Source organism: Schistocerca cancellata, chromosome 3 (genome assembly GCF_023864275.1).
Source record: "Schistocerca cancellata isolate TAMUIC-IGC-003103 chromosome 3, iqSchCanc2.1, whole genome shotgun sequence".
In the NCBI taxonomy this organism is placed as follows: domain Eukaryota; kingdom Metazoa; phylum Arthropoda; class Insecta; order Orthoptera; family Acrididae; genus Schistocerca; species Schistocerca cancellata.
The window spans coordinates 507,054,389-507,063,309 of record NC_064628.1 but is presented as its reverse complement, the minus strand read 5'-3'; positions in this window follow the sequence as shown (position 1 = coordinate 507,063,309).

Genomic DNA, 8,921 nt, shown 5'->3' with positions numbered 1-8,921 from the left:
TTCTGTACTATGTATGGAGTATTACAGAACATTATTCATAAGTCATTAATTACAGTAAACATTGGCACTCATTGGCCAGTTACAAACCATTTTTATGCATAATTCAGAAGTCATCATTCAAAATGAGAGTTAATTATTGGAATAGCATTTATAGAGTACAACAAAAATATTATTTGCAGAAATTATTGGCATAGCATATATGCATTATTACAAAATTGTGGTAATTATTGGCACTCATTGGCCAGTTACAAAGTATTCATATAGTTTTATAAAACATTATTCAGTATTATTCAGAAGTCATCATTCAAGTGACATAACAAAAATATTATTTACAGAAATTATTGGCATAGCATTTATGCATTATTACAAAACATCATTCAGTATTACTCAGAACTCATCATTCAAGTGACATAAGACATATTTAAAATGTAACACACTGTAACTATTACTCAAGGTCTGTGGTCAGAAAACATCATTCAGTATTACTCAGAACTCATCATTCAAGTGACATACGACATATTTAAAAATGTAACACACTGTAACTATTACTCAAGGTCTGTGGTTAGAAAACATCTGAGAAATTTGCATTATATTTAGAACTAGAAATATCTTTTAAACTGGTAGCATTATTTGGGACTGGTAATACAATTTTTTTGTGCTAGCAATGCATTGCGTTGGGATCGATAATTAATTGCTGGGGGATGAAAATATTTGCTTTTGACTTATTACTGCAAATAAGGATTAGTAACGCCATTCGTCATGAGTCAGTTGTAGCAAGGTTACGAAACAAGTAGAGTATATGTGATCACATTCATGAATGACACACACAAATGGGTAAAAACAATGCAAGTACTAGAACAGGTTTTATGACGAACTACTTATAGCAGAATAGCTTCTCCTAGAAAAAATACAAAATGGATCATTGAGCTGAAAGAAGAAACGCATATTATGCTGAAAAGTAGTGAACTTCGAATTAACAGGTAATGAAACGTGTACTCAATATGTATGTACTCTTGCTGTCCTTTCCAAAACATTCAGTCATTGTACCATGCGACATAAGACATACTGTCAAAACGAACTGCAGCAAATACTTAAATAACTACATAGCATCTCTTAACTAATAGTAAATATATAAACTTCATGATTATTCTCATCTGCAAATAAAAGCTTAAAAGTGGTGTGTTAAGTGGCCATATAAAATTCATCACTATCATCACCTGCAAAGATAAACTTCATTATTCATATTACCATATTCTTCATATAACTCTTCATCATCATTTATTATCATCTGCAAAAAAGACACTTCATTATTCATTATCCATATTACCATTTACTTCATACAACTATTCATAGTACAGAGTTTCTTATTTCTAGCATATTTCATCACTAAAACTAAGATGTGTAGTTCTGTCTGACAGCCTGCATCAATCACCTCGTATTCTGAAAGAAAAATAATTAGTTAAGATTGCTATCATACGATGTGTATAGTATATTCTTGTTAATGCTTGTTAATTCTGATCCATTTACTCTTCACGACATGGTATTGCATCTTCTTTTGTTCATTCCGAAGGTGAAATTCCCATTTCATAGTAATCCACTGTGGTTTGTTTAAGTTATTTCTTTTACACTTATTGCTTTCTGAAAATGATGAATAGGGATTAATATCTTGCATTTAAATTATATACTCATTAAATAAAAACTTGTTTCTAGTGATATAATTAAGCATACAGCATAGCATGACAGAAAACGTATTATGTCAAAAACATAGACAGTTTTCAAGTGCAAAAAAAGTGTACACAGAGTATCATAATGTAGTAGCAAAAAAAGATGTAAAATAGTCAAGATATTGAGATATCATAAGGAAAAATGTCAAAGTCAACTGGTGTTTGTTACATCTTAAACATTTCATAGTGCATACACACAAAACAGGAAAACAAACATACATACATGAAAACTGGAAAATGTACACAGTCTGATATATAACGACAAGAAAAGCGACCTTCTAACCTTACCTTGCCGGGCACTTGCCAAGAAAAAAATATGACAATCATCAGTAAGTAATCACATAGATAGAATTGCATAATTGGTCATAAAATATGTAAGTTTATCTGGAAAAATTTGCACGGTCTGATGTGTAACGACAAGAAAAGCGACCTGCTAACCTTACCTTGCCGGGCACTTGCCAAGAAAAAATATGATAATCATCAGTAAGTGTTCATATAAATATAATTGCATAAGTGGTCATATAAAAATCAGGAAATGGCATTACAGTGTGATAAATCATAAAGTATGTTCATTCAATAAAGGTTTTAATATTGGAGACATGGTGATTGCCTTTGCTTTTTCTGGTTCTCAAAGTTTCGACATGTACTACATTGGGGTGAGGAATCCTGCGAATTCTATATGGACCTGCGTATAGAAGATCAAATTTACTACACCTACTCTTTCCTCTGTTCGATAAATAATGTGTGCGTACTAATATCTTCTGTCCAATGTGAAAGTCACGGCGTGTACAAACCTGTTTTTGCTGCCTTCTCTGGCGCTCTGCGGCACGTTTGATGTTGTTGAGTGCAATGTCAATTATTTCATGGTGTCTTAGTCGATGAGTGGTAGGAAAGGATACTAATTCTTTAATTTTGTTAGGTGGTTCAACATTTTTCAATACAACAGTCGGAGATAGCGTAACGGATTCATTTTGTATGGAGTTAATTACATCCTGGAATGAGAGTATGTGTGTGTCCCAATCAATATGTTTTTTAATGGCAGTATATTCTACATAGTTTACCAATTTCTTTCATTAGTCGTTCACAAGGGTTCGAAGAAGCGTGATACTTGGATATGTAGGTCGGAGAAATGTTTCTTGTTTGTAACATACGTGTCCATATAGCAGATCGAAACTGTGGTCCATGTCGGAAATTACTTTCAATACATGTCCTACATGAAATAGAAAATGTTTTACAAATGCTTTCGAAACAGTTTTAGCAGTAGCTTTGCGTAACGGAGTGAAGGTTACAAATTTTGAAGTGAGTTCAACAGCGACAAAGATGTAGCAAAAACCTCTATTAGTTCTGGGAATCGGACCAAAAATGTCTACAGCGGCCATGTGTCTCAATTTAACAGGTACAATAGGATGTAACGGAGGAAAATGTGAAGCCGTGTCTGACTTAGCTTTCTGGCAGATTTTACATGACGCTAAAACTCGTCGAATACGTTTCTCCATGTTGGAAAAATAAAAGTTCTGTCTCTGTATAAGAAAACATTCTCTGGCTCTGTAATGTGCGTAACTTAGATGAGTATACCAAATTAATTTGTTAACAAGTTCGTCAGGAATGCATAGTAACCAGTTGTTGCTGTCAGGGTGAGACCGGCGAAACAGAATGTTATTGCGTACAGTGTAATGGTTTTTAATGGTAACATTATTCCTATCTTGCCATAGGTGTTTAATTTATTTCAACACGTTGTCTTTACTTTGCTCTTGTGCTATGTCTCGTAATGATGCCGAAATAAAATTTTGAAATGCAGCTTGTTGAATATACATGACGCTAAAATTTACTTGCAGAAGGTGGTTGCGATGTCTTGCTGATTGTTGCTGAGAGAACGGGACAGTGCGTCTGCTACAATATTATGCGTACCGGAAATATGAACAATTGTAAGATTAAATTCCTGTAAATAAAGTTTCCATCTGCTTAATCTGTCGTGTGTAAATTTTGCGGAAAGCAAAAACTGTATCGCTCTACGATCTGTGTAAACGGTCGTATGTTTTCCATAAAGAAAATGCCTAAATCTCGTAAATGCCTATACAACACATAATGTTTCAAGTTCTGTAACAGAATAATTGCGTTCAGCAGGTTACAGAATTCGACTTGCAAAAGCGATGTTTTTAATTACTGTAGTACCATCTTCTTCAATTTCCTGAAAAATGTGTACTTCTAAAGCGGTGTTAGAACTGTCGTTGGCAAAGGAAAACTTTCTAGTAAGATCTGGGTGTGATAAAAGAGCTGCATTCAACAAGGCATGTTTCAAATTAACAAACTCCGACTGCACTTGGCTATCCCAGGACCAAATAGCATAATCTAGGGGTGTCTAAAGCAGGGTAATGAATAAATTTACGGAAAAAGTTAATTAATACCAGAAAGCTGCGTAGTTGTTTCTTCGTCGTAGGAACAGTAATGTCACGTAAAGCTTGAAGTTTTTCCGGGTCAGGCGCAATGCCTTCTGCTGAAATTACATGTCCAAGAAATTTTATAGAAGTTTTGCCAAAGTGCGATTTGCTAAGATTAACTGTGAGTCCTTGTGCACGAAAAGTTTGCAACAGTTGTTCAAGAATCAGATTGTGTTCAGACCAGTTAGCTTCTGCAATAAGAATGTCGTCTACATACGTTGTGATTCTGTCTTTAATGCAAAAGTGTGTATCGGATGCCGTCAAAACTAATAACATTTTCGTGAACAAGATTCTGTGTGTCAAAACTATTGCTTACGTTGCTGGAAGATGCAACCTGTACTGTATCTAGTCAAATTCTTTCTGACGTGCTGTTATTTGCGGGAGGATGCTGTGGCATTTCAACTATTTGTACTGTTCTGTTATTTCTTCCTGACGTATTACGTTCGGGATGATACCTACTGTCTGGTTCATTCATGATAATCTGTTGTTGCGGATGATTCTGCTGTTGGTAAGACCGACTGTTACACTGAAAACTGTGCTCATTACTCTTACGTCTGTCATGATAGTCATTGCTATACGGCGCGTTGCGATAGGAATTGAAATGGTGTGTTTTCTGTACGCAGTGATTTCCTTGCTACTGTGCGTTACTATTTGGTTGAGCCGACGCTATACGTGTAGGCGGCGAAACATTAAAGCTTGGTTGACCTTGCACATTACATTGTTGGTTAGGTATGCTAACCAGCTGGTTTTGTTGCTGTTGTGGGGAAAAACCTCTATTGTTGCCAAATGTATCTGCGATTGCTAAAAATTTTATACATACTGATGATTAAAATTTTGCCTGTTATTAAAATTACGCCGGTAGTTGTCATATCTGGAGTGTCTAATGAAAATTGTCACTTTCTGTAAAATTTGTCATATAGGGTTTTCTTTACACGTTTATAATTCTAGATAGATCGCTGTTTTGATAGATATAAAGGATAGTAGAAGAGAAGGCAGCAGTGCAGAAAACTAAAGATGAAATTGCACTACTACGCCTTGGGGCCCTGTGCACGCTACGGCACATATTCATCGAAATGTAATGAATCCCCTGAGGTCGTTTACGCACTACAAATAAATTTCAGTTTCTGCGTTACAGGCAATGCCGGTGAAAATTCAAAAACAAATTGTTGTATCCAGTCCAATTCTAGTTTCTGCATTACAGGCCAAGCTGATGAAACTACAAAAGCAATTTGTCGTATCCAGTCCAAAGGATGTATTTGTGTTCTGTCATTTTTAAATACCTTACATTTTTTTACTGTTAAAAATTGCTTATAATCAACGTTATCGTTTCTGAATGTGTGAATGTGAGGTTCAGGATTGCATGAGAATCTGTTTGTCTGTGTCTCTTCGGATTCTAAGTCGCGTGGTCTCTGTAAATTACCTAAGTTACACTGGCTGTGTGAGTGTGACAAATGTTCAGAATGTGGCATATGCTGTGACGTGTTAGAGACTGAAACATTTTTCATTTCTGTTACTTTAATACGTTCGTCCATTTGGCTGATCTATTGTTCAAATTTCTTATTGACTTCCGTATCCACAGTGCGTGAAACTTCTACTGACATTAATTTAAACACGTTGCATATCTGTGTTGCATTTTCTGAACATTGTTCAGTGACTGCACTAATTTCATCTCTAAGTAATTTCGTTGTGGCTACACGTGTACTACTTAACTCTTGTGCAACAGATCTAATTTCTTCACTACTGTTCCTAGCACAAGTCTTAGTATCCTCACGTAATTGTTCTTTAGTATCATGATATTGCGCGGCAACGGCTGTAATCTGTTCACTAAGTTGTTTGTTCTGTTCATTAAAGTTGTCGTGTTTTTCATTCGACTGTTTGAAACTTTGGTTAAGTTCTTCGCTCGATTCATTAAATTGTTTATAACTGTTCTCTTGTTTTTCATTAAGTTGTTTGAAACTGTTCTTTAGTTTTTCACTCAGTTGTTTGAAATAGTTGTCTTGTTTTTCATTAAATTGTTTGTGCTGATTGTCTATTTTTTCATTTAGTTGTTTGTTCGATTCATTAATTTGTTGTTTGTAATTTTCATTAAGTTGTAGCAATAATGCCATAACTTGATCCATGCCAATATTACCTACTCTATTCTCTGTGCTGTTTGATGGCGTACCTGCAATTGTCACGTTTTGTGTAACCATTTGGTCATTCTGTGATTCTCGAAAAGGTTTGCCAATTGGGTGTGCACTGGGGGGTCACTACCTTGGAATCAAATAAATCTGCCATATTTTGACGACATTGCTCATCTTTGTGAGAAAAATTTATCTGTTCACTATGCAAATTTTGCTAATCGGGTGTGTCAAACTGGGCAGCGTTCATTGTAACAGAATGTGCTGCGTCATCAATTGTTACATTTACTGTGGACATAATTGAATTTGTTTGTTCATCATTAGGATCAAAATCATTACTAGTGATCGGCATGCACTGATTATCTGTAATTAGGGGATTATCACTATTACACTGAGTGTCGCAAATATTATCGGTCAAACTATTCAAGTCGGCTATTTCACTCATTGCACATCGCGATGTACTGTTAACAGTTTTTTGCGGCATTTTTCACGAATCAAAAATAAGCACAAAAATGAAACAAAGACAAAGCAAAAATGGAACAAACACAATTACAACAAAGAGCAAGAAATTGCCGATGATCTGTGAAAGAAAGAGTGACAAATTAGTAAATGCGTTGCGCCAGATGCAAACTACATTTAAGTAAATAAGAGCAGATATATGACTACTTCACAAAGAAAATACGATCCTCGTCGGCTGTCGCCAAGTGTAACCTCCCCACAAAATTATTCTATTAATTAATAATATGAATATGATTCTAATTTCCCACAAAAAAAATTTACTGTAACCTCCCAACAAAATTCGTTCCCATTTAACCTCCACACAAAATTCATTCACATTTAGTGTAACCTCAGAACAAAATTTCTTTCCCATTTAACGTGCCCACAAAATTCTTTTCTCATTTAATGGAAGCTCAAAACAGAAAAATTCCTAAACCTCTCAACAGTAAAAATTATAATTATGTCGTTCACATTCATGTGTAACGTCTCAACAAAAAAAAAATACATTCAGTAACCTGGTAATAATACCATGTAACTAACCTCTCAATTAAATTGTCACTCACTTATGACTTTTCAATAATTGACTATGAATTTAACCTGGTAAATTTTGGACGTCAGCAGTGCTGTGTCATGGCCCTCAAAGATCATTCTGAATAAAAAAGGAGAAAAATTGTTACCTCAATGAAGTTGCCGGATAACGCATATATATCTGCTCTTAAAATAATGTTTTCTGGCACAGCCCTGTGCAATGCTGGCTGATAGATTTGTCATTTGTGAAAGGAAGCAACTGATTTTTCCTTTGCAACAATCGGGATGATCATGGATGCGAGAAACTAGTAAATTCTTTAAATTGAAATTAATGGTTGTTAAAAGTTACTTTTTATGAGAAAGATTATTATTACGAGAATTTTAAAACATTTACATGGGACTCGAGACGACATTACGACATATGCGCGAGGCTGCTTTTTACCTTATACAATAATACTCAGGCTCCGGCATCGCTGCACCGCGACCGGCCAACCAACTCGATACACCAGAGCAGACTAGCAACAACTTACTGCTACACCTACACTGTTCGTACTGCAGTCAACACTGCTCTCTGGTCAGCGATTCTCTTATACCTTGCATATCGCAGGCAGCGCATGAGCAGTACTTCAAAATTACATCTGCTCGGACCTCTTACACAGTGTAGTAGTTTTTATAATGTTTCACTGTTTTGGGGTCATTACTCCTTCTAGCTATAACATACATTTCCATTTTCTGCTTACAAGATATTTTTATCCTTTCAGCGTGTTACATGGTTTCTTACAATGATATTTCACAGTCTTCTTAGGGAAACTGTTTCCAAATATACTCGCAAAGGTATCATGAAATAGGTTTAAATTTAATTTAGCGTCATGTTTCCTGTGCACCTCATTCCAGTCTGTTGCAAGCTTTCCCTAAAATTTTGAATTATTAAATCGTTAATGGAGCACTCTATTTTGGAGGACTGTTTTGGATTATTGTATGGGGTTATATCATATGCTCTAACTAGCTGTGCATCATGATCAGACAGACCATTCTTAACAGGAAAAGTCTGTATTTGATTAAATTTATCTTGGTCTATGAAAACATTAGCTACCAGTGTGCTGCTTTCCTGTACCACCTGAGTAGGAAAATCAATAACTGATATCAAATTGAAAGAACCAAGTAATACTTCAAGGTCAAGCTTTCTTTCGGACTCTTTCAGAAAATCTTTGTTGAAATCCCCACAAACAATAATTTACTTTCCCATGTCTGGCAGGTAGCACAACAAAGAATCCAAGTTCTTTGAAAATAGTTTAGAATTTCCCAATTGGGACCTATACACAACTACAATTATAAAAGTGCCATTATTTAGTTTAAGCTCACATGCACATGCTTCTATATGTTGCTCTATGCAAAATTTTTTAGTTTCCAAATTTTTCACACTGTGACATACAGGGTGTTACAAAAAGGTACAGCCAAACTTTCAGGAAACATTCCTCACACACAACTAAAGAAAAGATTGTATGTGTCCAGAAACACTTAATTTCCATATTAGAGCTCATTTTAGTTTCGTCAGTATGTGCTGTAGTTCCTCGATTTACCGCTAGTTGGCCCAATTGAAGGAAGGTAATGTT